Genomic DNA, 12,304 nt, shown 5'->3' with positions numbered 1-12,304 from the left:
GGAAGGCACAGGGCAGGTGGCCTGAGCTGGGGTAGCTGGGGAAGAAGGAGGCTGCCCTGGGGGACGGACCAAGCTGGGTGCCCTTAGAAATCTCAAAGGGAAAAAGCAAAAAATCTATTTTTTTTTTTTTTAGAGGAATCAAAGTCTATAAAAGAGAATTCACAGGAAACAAAATCCAAAAGCCTAACAAGTTCACGAAGAGGTTGTAAACCTCACTGCTTATCAAGGGAATGCAAATTAAATGCAAATTAAAACAACGAGGTACTGTTTCACACCCATGAGATTGGCAAAAATGACCAAGACAGATACTCTCAAGAGCTGGCGGCATGGGGAGGAGGGAGGCCTCAGGAGCTGCTGGTGGGAATGAACACCAGGCAGGCAAGTGATGAGTTTTCCCTGAAAATCTCTACGTAAATGCAGTGTGTATAGACCCCTGAACAGGAATCCTGTTCCTGTGGAGCTCGGCCCCAGAGAATTGGATGAGGCCCTAGAGAACCAAAGCAGAGGACCCCTCCCTAGGTAAAGCTCCCCCCCAACCCACATACTCCCCAGCATGCAGGCTTTCTCCAGCAAGACCTGGAAACCAGGCCCCAATGAGGGTCTTCACCTGCTGTCCTGCCTGGAGCCGGCCACTATCAGGTTGCGGACTCTGGTCCTTGGGGGCTTGGGTTCAGGGCTCTGACCCTAAAGAAGACAAGAAACCCCATTCTCGTTCCGAGCTTCAGGTTAACATCCCAACCCTTCCAACTCAGTATGAGCTTTCTGTCTTTGGGTAACAAAGTACCACAAACTTGGCAGCTTAAAACAGCACGCGTTTATCCTCTTATCTCACAGTTGCTGTGGGTCAGGAATCTGGGCCTGGCCTAGCTGGATCCTTTGCTCAGGGGCTCATAAGACTGTAATCTACGCGGAAGATGGCAGCGTTCTCATCGGGAGACTCAAGTGGGGAAGAGTCTGCAACTGAGTTCAAGCATTTCCTTGTAGCTGCATGACTGAGGCTCCCACTCTTTCTCTCAGCTGGAAGCCACCCCTGATCAAGAGCACCTGTGGTTCTTTGCCAGGTGGGCTTCCTTGACGGCTGCATGTTCCATCAAGCTGGCGACGACGGGCTCTCCACTCAGAAGGGGCCCAATCCCATGTTTAAGAATTCTTACCCAATTAAGCCAGCCCCACACAGAATAATCTGTTTTGATTAGCTCAAAACCGACTGATTTGTGATCTTCACGACACCTGCAAAATCCCTTCATATTCTATGAGCTAGGACCAAGTCACAGGTCCTGTCCACACCCAAGGGGAGGGAATCATGGACTGAACGTGGGGCAGGAAAACATGGGGCCAGTCTAGGGTCTGTCTACCACCTTTTCTGTCTTCCTGTAGAGGAAGGCTCCACATCTGCTGAAGGGAGGTGAAGCCTCAGGCTGCACAGAGCAGCCCCGGGAGACACAGCCTTCCCCGTGCAGGGTGGGACAGGGCACCCAGCTCAGGGAGGGACAAGGCAGGGCTGTGGAGGGTGGCCGACAGGGGTGGTGCTGGGATGCTTGTCCACCTGAGGTGTGGAGGATGCTAGAGAGAGGGGTGGGTGGGAAAAGAGGTCCTGGGGAAGGCTGGCCTCTCAGGCAGCATGAGTAAGTGAGGGAGGGCTGGGGGCAGCAGGCATGGTGCACTCTGCAGGTGCCCTGGGATGACCATTTCTCCACTTCCAGCTGAGAGGGTCCCAGAGAAGGCACCTCCCTATACATGTCAGCCCCTTACATTGTAACCTCTTCTGTCCTGTCTTTGCCATCTGGGGACCTATGCCCTCCTCCACTCGGCTTTCATAGGCACCTAAGAGGTCAGCTAAGGGGCAGATGGGAGGGCACTGTATGTCCCCACAGAGGGACAGTGGGAGGATTGTCAGCCCGCTGGCCTCAGCTTAGCCTGCTCCGGGGAGGGACATTGTCAAACAGGGACAAACACCTGCTATGCTGGGGCTCCTCTCACTGCGGGGTTCAGATCCAGTGGGGACCCTCTCTGACGGCAGCCCAGGCTTCAGGACTCCATGCCCTGCTGAGAGAAAAGGCAGAAAGCACTGGTGGCCCCAGGCAGGTGTGAGTCCTTGAATCTGGGATCCTGCCCCGATTTCCTGCCCTCCTCCCAGTTCTTGAGAAGTTCTCCCTGCCCCTGCCTCTGCACCTTAACCACCTTTGATCCCTCTGTGCCTGCCAAGCTGTGAGCTGGATGGGGTGGGTACCTGCCTCCTCTGACCAGGCCAGCGAGGAGCCCCAGCCCTGTGCCACTGACTGCCTCAATTTCCCCTCACCTTCTGGCCTATCTGCCACTCTCACCCTAAGCTGAATGCTCCAGGACCAGCTCCCCCACCCAAACCCAACATCCTCAGTCACGCCCCCAGCCTCTGCTCACACCTTAATCAAGCAAGGATTCTAGAGCAAGACATATGCAATCAAAGGTGGGGCCCTGGCACTATGGATAACTCCACTGAGCTGTGCTCGCCTTGGCACACGCTGGTCTGTTGCACTTGGTCTTCATATGCAAACCACAGGAATCAGCTTTGGCTAACTTACTTGGAAAAAGATTTTTGTGGAAGAATATTGGGCTGCTCACACTGGATTATCGGGAAGGCTGGACAACAAGGGAGGTGTGCACCGTTGGACAATGTCCCCCACTGGGACAGTGTGCTAGTACCTGCCACCCCCGGATGGACCCTAGTGGATTCCCTAGTCCTGTCAGCCTCTCTTGGAAGCTTTGTATCACTCCCTCCAGATTCCAAGAGCCAGGGACAAGGGTTCGACTGGCCAGCTACCACTTTGGCTGAGGAATGAGAAGGCGACAGCAGCTCCCCGTCATCTTCTACGGTGGGAGGAGGTGGGCTCCCCTTGCTTGGGAGTCGTCCAACAGAGGAAGGGCGTGGCCACGACCCTCTCAGGTTAGTTCCCTCACCTTGGCCATTGTGACCCCTGGGGCCCGGCATTGCCAGTGCTCACCAGACCATGCAGGAGGGGTTGAGGTCTCTCTGACCTGTCTCAGGGTGGCTGGAAGACAGGTCGTCCTGTGGACCTGGCCAGCACACTCTTTCACTTACAGTGATGGCAAGCAACCGTGCCTGGTGTCGTCCCAGAACTGGGTCCCCCACCATGCTGCTCAGGTGTCCGTTTCAGGCCAAAGGGCCTGTGTTTCTTATTTGTGTTCCGTTCCTTGGGGTCTCTGACTGGCCATACTTGGTACTGGACTCACAGACTTCGGCTGAGCCGGTGTTTTGCTCCTCTAGCGAATGTCCGCCCTCAGAGTCATCAAATGCAGGATTTCTTCTATGATTTTAAAAGATTGCCTAAACAATCGTTTGGTGGTACTGCACAAGGACGTAAAGAAGCCCTGGCCTAGGCTGGGCCAGGCAGAGCGTGAGTGACCTGGGACTGCAGCCTCCCAACTGAAGAGAGCCAGCGTCCTGCAGGACAGCGGGGAGGCCGGGAGGCTAGGACAGACTGCTCTCTCAGTCCTGCATCTAGAGGCTTCTCTCCTCTTCCACTGCTCAGGGGATGGGCCTGGGGAGGGGTGGGGTACCCATCCCCCCATGGTTCTGCTTCCAGACTCCCGCCCCTGAGACTCAGCCTGCTTGCTCCAGCGATCTGAATTCTGGCCCTGAACGTGGAATGGGATCCCTGAGCATTCCCTTGACCCCACAACCACCTCCCACCATAAGTCTGCGGGGCAGGGGGTGGGGGGGAGGGTTTGTGAAAGCTGCTACAGAGAGAGCCTGTTCCTTTGGAGCGGGTCCAGACCAGACTCGCAGCCTCAGACCCTCCAGGGCTTCTAGGCTCGCCAGCTAGCTGCCCACCTTAGAATGAGGAATTTGCCCCCCAAGCAAGGGGATCAGATTGCACATTCCTGAGGCCTGAGTCACTCCCGGTTCCTGCTAGTCTTCAGGAATGTGTTTGTGCTAAGGCTGGGAGGAGAGCTGAGGGCCCGAGAGGGCTTGCACACGCCATAGGCAGTTCACTCTGTGTCTGGCGGGCTTGGGGCAAGGGATAAGGGGCCCACGCAAGGGCAAAGGGGACAAGGCTGTGACCTCTGCAGCTACTGAGATGTTGTTCTGCATGGGCCCCAGGGGACGCGAGAAGGAAAGGGCCAGACTCAGACTCAGGCAGGAACTGGAGCCTTTGCCTTGTGCAGAGTTGGCTTTAATTTGATCCCGTGGGACAGAGCGGAGAGGGGCCAGTCCAAGCAGGCTCCCTTGCAGCCACCCTGGGAAAGACACTTGGTCCCTCACCACCTTCTTCCGAGAAAGACAACCTCCCGGAGAGCACCGGGGGCTGGGTGAGTCTCTGGGGGCTCTTGGCTCCCCCTGAGTCGTGGCTGTGAATCCTAGCCCCTTGCCCCTGCTCCATCCAGGGCGCTCTGTTGAGATGGTTCCTTTCTGTCTCCAGCATGAGCCACCCAGCGTGGAGAGAACCCACACTCCTCGGGAAATCGGCGCTGTTGCGGCGGCCATGTTGAGTCAGGCACTGTCCCAGGCCCTTCGTGCCGGGTAGCCGCTTGCCCTGGTTTACCTGGGGCAGACCTGGGTTGCTGGACAATTATTAATAGCATCTCTTTGCCCCTTCAAAAGTGTCCTGGTTTGGAAGATAGGTACATATTCACCCTAATTTTATAAATATTATCTTATTTAATCCCCACCATGCCCTACAAGAGGGGCACTGCTGATAGCCCCATTTTATGATACAGAAACTAAGGCTTACAGAAGAGAAGTAACCTGCCCAAGGTCGTACAATCGGAAGGGGCAGATCCGGAAACTGTTAGGAACTCGGCTCTTGACTTCAAAGCCCCGTGGCTTAGCCACAACACCAAATTTCCTCTCCTAAAATCCTTTGATGCTTTGAAGGACTGAGAATCTCGTATCTCCAAGTAGTAGAGAAATAACAATTCGAGTCCTGGAGTTATCTTGGCTCTCTTCCAGTCCCACACTTTGGCTATCTTTGGCATGCTGTTCCCTTCTCGAGAGAGAGCGTGCACGAATCTGGTTTGCCCACTGGCAGCAGAAGCATCATCGTCATCAGATGAACAAGCCTCACCGTGCCTACTGTGCGCCAGGCGTCGCCTCTAATCCTCACGCCAACCCTGCAAGCTGGTGTGATGGTCCTCCTTGCACCCTGTGTTCGTACAGCTCCAAGGAGGCAGAGCTGCGGTCAGAAGGCCGAGATCCCAGCTTTGAGCCCAGCGAACTCCCCACAGGGTGCCATTTTGGTTGCATACACCAAGCTCAGCAGCGGATCGCTCTGTGGGCTGCAAGGGAATAAGGTTCCAGTGCGCCCATGACAGAGACAAATGGCTGGACCACATTACGGACCCGAAGACCCTCAAGGCCCCCAGGCATTTTGGCTACCAGGGAGCTGGGGCAGCCTGGCTCATGAGCGCAGCCATAAGCCCTGAGAGCTGGTCTGAGGCCCACACACAGCTAGTCTTCGCTGGCAGATACAGCATATTTAAAAGGTTTTCGGACAGTGTTTTCATTTCTTTGGCGGGAAAGAGCAGACAATGTTCGGAACAGAGCATGTCCGCCTTGAAGGTGGAGAACAAGCCATTTCTGGAGCCCAGAGGCCCTCGCTCCCGTTTCTACACCCGGAGATCAGTACACTGTGAGAGCCTCTTCCCGCCCCAACACGCTGGCCCCGGGGGAGGGAGAAACACGAGCAAGCACGGTCCAGATGGTCCAGGGAAAAGGGGATTTGGGAAAAGGATGTTTGTTCAAAATTTACCAAAAATAGAGAACCAAGGGGAGGAAGAGTGCACCCCTTCACCCATTTAAAAAGCTATTTCCCAGGAAAGACTTTCTAAGTAATGGACAATGTCACAAGAGGAAAAGCCAGTGGCTTTGACTGTGTAAAAATATAAAACATTGGGAGGTTAAAAACCATCAAAAACAAAAATAAAAGGAAACAACACACTAGTAAAACACATATGCCACAAACGTCACAACAGCAATGTAGAGAGAGCTTGTAGGATGCGTTTTAAATAAGCCCATCAAAACTGTGTTAGAAAAGCTGGTGGAAAAAGCAAAGAATTGACCCCCAAAATTTAAAATGGTTGATAATTTTGAGCATTTTTGCGTCCTTGATCATCATGTAAGTTCTAATTTTGAAATAACATTATTTGCCTTTTAGATCAGAATTTTCTTTTCTGGTATTGCCATGAGCCTGGTTCAGACCCGTGACACTGGCCCTCTCGGACCTCTGCTGGGGTCTTAGAAGTCAGCGACAACCCTTTTAGAAATACTTTGGCAGAACGTATCAAGGATGGTTAACTAGAAAACATACATGCCCTGGAATTTTCTCCGAGGGAATAATTAGAAATTCAAACAAAAAATTATAGACAAAGATGATCCATAAAGGGAATGTGGAGTAGCAAAAAAATAGATGCCCAGCTACTCCAAAACAGGAAAAATTAAATAGATTACAATGCAGCTACATGCTTACACAGCCCTTTAAAATGGTATTTTTGAAGAATGTTCATGCAAAGCAAAAAGAATTACGAAATGTTATTGAGCAAAGTAGACTGCAAAGCAATTGTATGTTCCCAATTTTAAAAAGCATACATACATCTATGAATAACATGGCCACGTAGAAACACGACGACCGTCCACCAGGTACATCCACGGCAGGAAGAGTAAGTTGTGTTGCTTTCCCTTCAGGCATGATCTCTAAGGCAGGAAAGCTGGCACCATCCCCTGCCCTCCAAGGGTGGTAGGCATGTCATGAGAGTACTTCATGTTCCAGAGAGGACGGAGGCGGGGCCGGGGATGGGGAAAGAGCCTGAAGGAAGGTTCAGAGCAAATGGCCTAAAGAGCAGGACGCCTAGGTGCCACCAAGAATGGTGGGTCAGAGTGGGTCAGGGCCAGTGGACCAAGAATATAACCACAATCCAAGTCCGGATGACAGCATCAAGAACCAGTCCCCAGATGGGCTCCGCGGACGCGGGCATACTCAGGGTCGGGTTGAGCTGCTGGGTGGGAAGCCGCGACTACACTAGGAGTCAGGAGAACTGGGTCGGCCTCTGTCTCTGCCCCAAGTCACCGCATGATCCTGGTGAGACTCTGAGCTTCTCTAGCCTCCGTTAGCTCATCTCTAACACTGGTGTTAGTTCCCCCTTGGCCTGCCTGTGGTGAGGACCGAAGCAGGCCGTGGAGACCGTGCAGGGATCTGTAGATCCTTGAGGAATCTGAGGGAGGGGGCTGAATCTAGGACTTCATAGCCATGGCCTCCAAAGCCAGCCTCTTCCTGGAAGCCTTCCCTATCCTCAAGGCCCAGGCGTGTTTCTTCTGGACCCTTCCAGCACTTTTTGCCTGACCACACAGATCCTTAGTCTTTCGTTGGGTCGCCAGCAGCTTCATGTGTGAACAGCTTGTCTTTACAACTATGTTGTCAGATGGTTGGCTACGAATGCCCCCCCCCCCCCCCGTGCCCCAGGCTCTGTCTAGAGAACAGCATCCCTTAGTGGGAGTTGAGAAATGCTCCTTTGAGGCTGACTGAAACAGTGTCCCCTGCAATTGTGTGGCTGCCCTGCTCTGGCTCCCCCTGGAGGTGGGGGTGGGCACTGCCGCAGGTTACTCAAGGGCTTGTCTAGAGACCAGCCCCTGCACCTGCTGACCGTGGCAACCCACCAATCCACCGAGGGACAGGCTCTTCCTGGGGGAAGGTAGGGTGTTGGAGCCATTAGCTGAGGCTGTTTAACTTCCAAGTGCCCCGATGGGGATGGGCTGTGTGACTTCAAAGCTCGCTTCCAGATTCCAAAGCATCAAGTTCCAGGCCTGTAAGCACCCAGGACCTTGAGATTCAGAGGACAGAGAATTCTAAGTGGTGTAAATCCTAAGATTCTGAGACTGTGTTCTCAGGAGCAGCACCGCTGGCTGGCCGCCCTCCTCCCCAGAAAACACTCGGCCTATTCAAACCCGTGGGAGCCCTGCCTCCCCTTGGCTTTAGGCAGGTCGACTGCCCAGAAGCAGTCGACAGCAATCCTGTCACTAGAAAACCAGGGCTGAGTTCTCTAAAGGGGAGGTGCTAATTAGGCATCTAATTAGGGCCCGTATGTTCTGTCTGGAGAGCGCCCTCCCAGGATGGGTCTTAGATGTTTGCTGTGCCTGGCTGGGTGGTGGAAGTCAGAAGCTAGAGTCCTTGCCCTGGGACCGGGCCCAGATTCTGTGAAGGAGGTGTTTCCACGGGTCTCAGAGTGTTAACTGTCCTCCTCACCGTGGTGAGAAGGGTGGGGGAGGCCAGCGGGTGTGTCCCCGCATCTCTGAAGGTGAGTGGCTGTGCCACAGTCTCTGCAGGGAGGCTCGGGTTCCCTGGGGCGGAGGGGCCTTGAGAGAGGAACAGCTAGTCACAGCTGCACAGCTGCCTGCCACGTGTGGCTGCCTGAACCACAAAAGCACAGCCTGCCCACAGGCTCGGCCCTGGGAACAGCAAGGGGGTGGCTTCTCGCCCTGGCCGACCTGGTGAGCTCATCGGTCGCTCTGACTAATGTGCAGGCCAGAACGTTCCCCATGCCGCAAGAACGCTCAGAACCTGTCCCCTGTCCCCACCCCTGCCTGGTACAGCAGCCTAGAGCTGCCTGGAGCAGGGCTCTATCTGCAGGGCATGGCGGGTAGGAAGCAGAATTGGGGAGTTGCCTTGACCATGAGGTTAAGCATGGGTGTGAACCTCTCTGAACTTGGCACTCGAGAACTTCCATCTGACACGGCTGCCTTCCCCAGGTTCATGTTCCACTGCCTCGGACCTCTGCTCTTCAAAGCCCAGCTGTTTCTACTTAACGCCATGGTTCAGCTCAGCCCTGAGCTGGGGCAGGAGCTGATCCTCCCCCAGCCTCAGCACAGATGCCAGCTGCCAGGTGGGGGCCCTGTCGGCTAAAATGCCACTGCGGGGAGTGGGGGGACATCCCTGGGTCCAGGAGGACTGACTCCGATCACTGAAGGGCCAGAGGAAATGATTGCTTTCCTCTAAGCCGAGAGCCCAGTGTGGATCCGGATACATTCACACACTCCGACACACAGGCACCTTGGACTTTGTACATATGTACCTATCTCTACGGGTTTTTGTCACTAAACAAAAACCAGTGGGTCCCAGTGACTCTCAGTTCACTACTGTGTCCCAGGTGCTTAGTACAGAATTGTCACCTGCCCCCTTCCCACACACACACTCATTAGCCCCTTAGCTGCTAGGCCAGGGGCCCAGAACTAAATGTGTGGGTCCCCTTAGTGAAAGGGGTCCCATGTTGGGTCCGGAGGAGGCCCTCTGTGAGGAGTGCTGTCCTAGGGTGCCAGCATCGGTTAGTCACAGAACTGGCCACCAAGTGCTATGGCCTGTCCCCCGTCCAAGAGGGGAAGAACGGACGTGCCTCAGCAGGAAGGCTCTTCTTCCGGCCGTGTGGTCCCTGCACGAGGGGATCCATGTTGCGCTCACCAAGAGTTCTCCAACCAGATCACTCACTTCCCAGTAAAAGGCCATACAGGAAAAGCCGTGACACCTGGGCTTGGGAGCCCCAGCCAGCTCTAGGATCCAACCCCCTCACAGCTGGGGAGAATTATGGGGTCAGGGATGGTGAAGGTCTCATGCCCCGGAAGCGGGGAGAAAGGGGATGGGGGCTCCTGTGCCCCAGAACCTCTAACTGGACCGGCGGGTTCCAGCAGCTCTCCATTTACAGCTGTGTCCTGGTGCCCGGCACAGAGCTGGCACTTCGTCAACATCTGAATGAATGAATGAATGAGGCCAATGTACTGAGGTCATGCAGGTCTCAGCAGTTCTCAGGCTGCCCCTGCTGGATTCCCCACCCCTGCCAGGTGGATAGATGCGGGTGCTGGGGCAGAGGCCAGGCAGCCCGCTGGCCCTGGCGCTTCCGTCTGAGTGGCTTGGACCTCAGGCTCTGCGCTCTGTGCATGGTCTTTGGCCCCAGGCTTGAGCCTGATCCTCATTCCCTGAATCCACCTCAGGCCCAGCTTGGCTGTGGGCCTCCCTTCCCCCCAGCTGTCCAGGGTCTGGGAGACACCAGGGGCAGGTGAGTGGCATCCTCCATTTCCTCTTCACTGAAGCTGGTGGAAGGGTGTGTTGACGGCCTTTGGGGCTCTTGGTGGGCAACGGTGGATTTGGGTCATCACAGAGGGCCTGTGGGGCCGGCCTCCCTCCTCTCCATATCTCCCTCCCCCAGGTCCCAGCTATGTCTGACTCATCGGCCCCTCATCCCACCCTTCCACACCTGCCAGAGCTGACAGATGGATGGGGCCCCCCACTGTGGGTAACCGGATCAACCTGTATTTCTAGATTCAGAGTCAACGCAGGTGTGGACACAGCCCTGGCACCGAGCTAGGTATCTCACCTCTACTGACTCTGGTGACCCTTGTCGGACTCTGCGAAGTGCCGTGTATTGTCTCCACTTTGCATTCAAGGAGACTGAGGTGCAGACGGTTGAAGCTGCTGGCTCGGGACAAAGGGCAGAGCTGGTGTTTTCCCACACAGCTACCCGGGGCCCCACCCTGGCCCTTGCCCCCCTCCTCTGCCCTTACATGATACTCACCCTGTAGAGGCCCTGAGTGCTGGCAAGCCTGGCCTCTCCGAGCAGTGGTGAGCCCTCAGGAGGACAGCCAGGCTCCAGGCTGGGCATGGGGGCAGAGTGGTCTCACCGGGGTGGGGGGCCCGGACCACTCAGCCAGGAGCTGATACTTTCCAGCTGTCCTCACGATGCAGGGGGCAGGATCAAAGACTGTCGCAGCCGCTGAAGAGGGGCACCTCCATCTGTGCCCGTGTCCCTGTGATGCCACCAGCATCAGAGAAACCTTCCGTCATCTTCCGGGAGCAAGAAACAGCCCTCCTGCGACACTCACTGCCTGGACACCCTTCTCCTGCTTCACAGAAACAGGACCCAGTCTTGCCTGAAGCTACCCACTGCCAGGCCACAAAAAGCCTTGAACGTGAGCATGGCCACCAGGCGCCGGAAAGCCTCGGCTGCTCCGAATCAGAAGCCGCTCGCAGTTTTACCGTCAGGTGTTCGTTGTCAGACTTCGGTACGGGCCGCGCAGGCGGCCTGCTGCTCCCCGGCCCTTCGGAGCCCGTGGGGTCTTGTCTGAGCTTTCTGAGCAGGAGCCCAGCCCCAGGAGGCCGGGTTGGGGAAGCGGTGAAATCCGACGGCCACTGGCCGGTTGGCGAGGGGCCGTTTCCACATCCCCTGCCACCGCCGGTCCAAGCACAGCACAGCCCGGGCATGGAGGACGGATGCCGTCTGGAGGCTCCGGGGGGGGGGGGGATCCTTCCGGGCCTTGTCCAGCTTCTGCGGCTCAGGCCTTCCTGGGCTTGGAGTTGCGTCCCTCCATTGTCTGGCCTTCTCCTCTGCTCTCTGTCCGTCCTCTGAGCATCTCTTGTAAGGACCCTTGTCCCTGGATGATCTCATCTCACAATCCTTAATTTAATTACATCTACAAAAACCCACCTTTTCCAAATAAGGTCACACTCACGGGTTCTGGGGGATAGAATGTAGACATATCTTTTGGGGGGAACTACAATTCAACCCATGACAGGTCATTACATTACACATCGCAGGTCTACACGGGCCGGGGCCTACACTACCCAACCTCTGCACCTCCCACCTCATAGCCCCCAGACCTCAGCCCACCGCTGTCCCCTCATGCCCCCCCCACTCTGGCCCAGGGTCGCTGCCGTTTCTCTAGCATGCCAGGCGCGCTCGGGCCTGGGCTCCGCGGGCGCGGGTCCCGCTGCCTGGGAGAGCTGCGCCATGGTCCTTCCCAGAGCTGCACGCGGCTCTTCTCGGTCTCCTGCTGTATCTTCCCCCAGCGCTTACCACGCTGAACACACATGCATTTTCCTCCTTTATCTTGTGTGCTGTCTGCCCTCCCCTAGGAGGCAGGGCTGCTTCTGCCAGTTCTGCTCACTGCTGTGTCCCCGCAGCTGGATGCCTGGGGCCGGGCAGCCTTGGTGGAACGCATGAATTCGTGAATGAATGAATGAAGGAATGAGTGAATGGACAGGCCTCTGCTCAGGCTGAGTTCTGAGTTCCCAGATTTGCTTACCCCACTTCTCTGAATTCCTGGGACAACCTGGACTCCGAGGGCCCCTAGGTCAACCTGTGAGCATCCTCCTTATCAAGTGTAAGTCTAGAAGGGGGTCGTTGGTTCTGCAGACACTCCCTGAGCCTAAACCAAGTCAGCCTCAGGCCCTGCATCTTCCCTGGCCCTTCTTACTCCCACCCGGCTGATTCTTGCCCTGGTCACATTCAGACACGTGTGCCCAGGGACCAGGGTGGGAGGATAGGC

The 12,304-nt window shown here is 55.8% G+C and overlaps 1 long non-coding RNA gene across 1 annotated transcript in view; it reads right to left on the bottom strand.

Moving 5' to 3' along the window:
- LOC123802621 (uncharacterized) overlaps positions 1 to 7,407 on the bottom strand; it is a 32,115-nt gene extending 24,708 nt beyond the window's left edge. Inside the window, exon 1 of the long non-coding RNA XR_015725332.1 lies at positions 6,591 to 7,407. This is a non-coding gene — a long non-coding RNA (uncharacterized LOC123802621). The remainder of the gene's footprint in view (positions 1 to 6,590) is intronic.
- Between the last annotated feature and the right edge of the window lie 4,897 nt (positions 7,408 to 12,304).

The sequence above is a fragment of the Ursus americanus genome, chromosome 7, assembly GCF_024610735.1.
Source record: "Ursus americanus isolate L20-20 chromosome 7, mUrsAme1.1.p, whole genome shotgun sequence".
NCBI classification, from domain to species: Eukaryota; Metazoa; Chordata; class Mammalia; order Carnivora; family Ursidae; genus Ursus; species Ursus americanus.
Note: the sequence above shows the minus strand (reverse complement) of the source record. Positions and strands in the feature narration are given on the sequence as shown.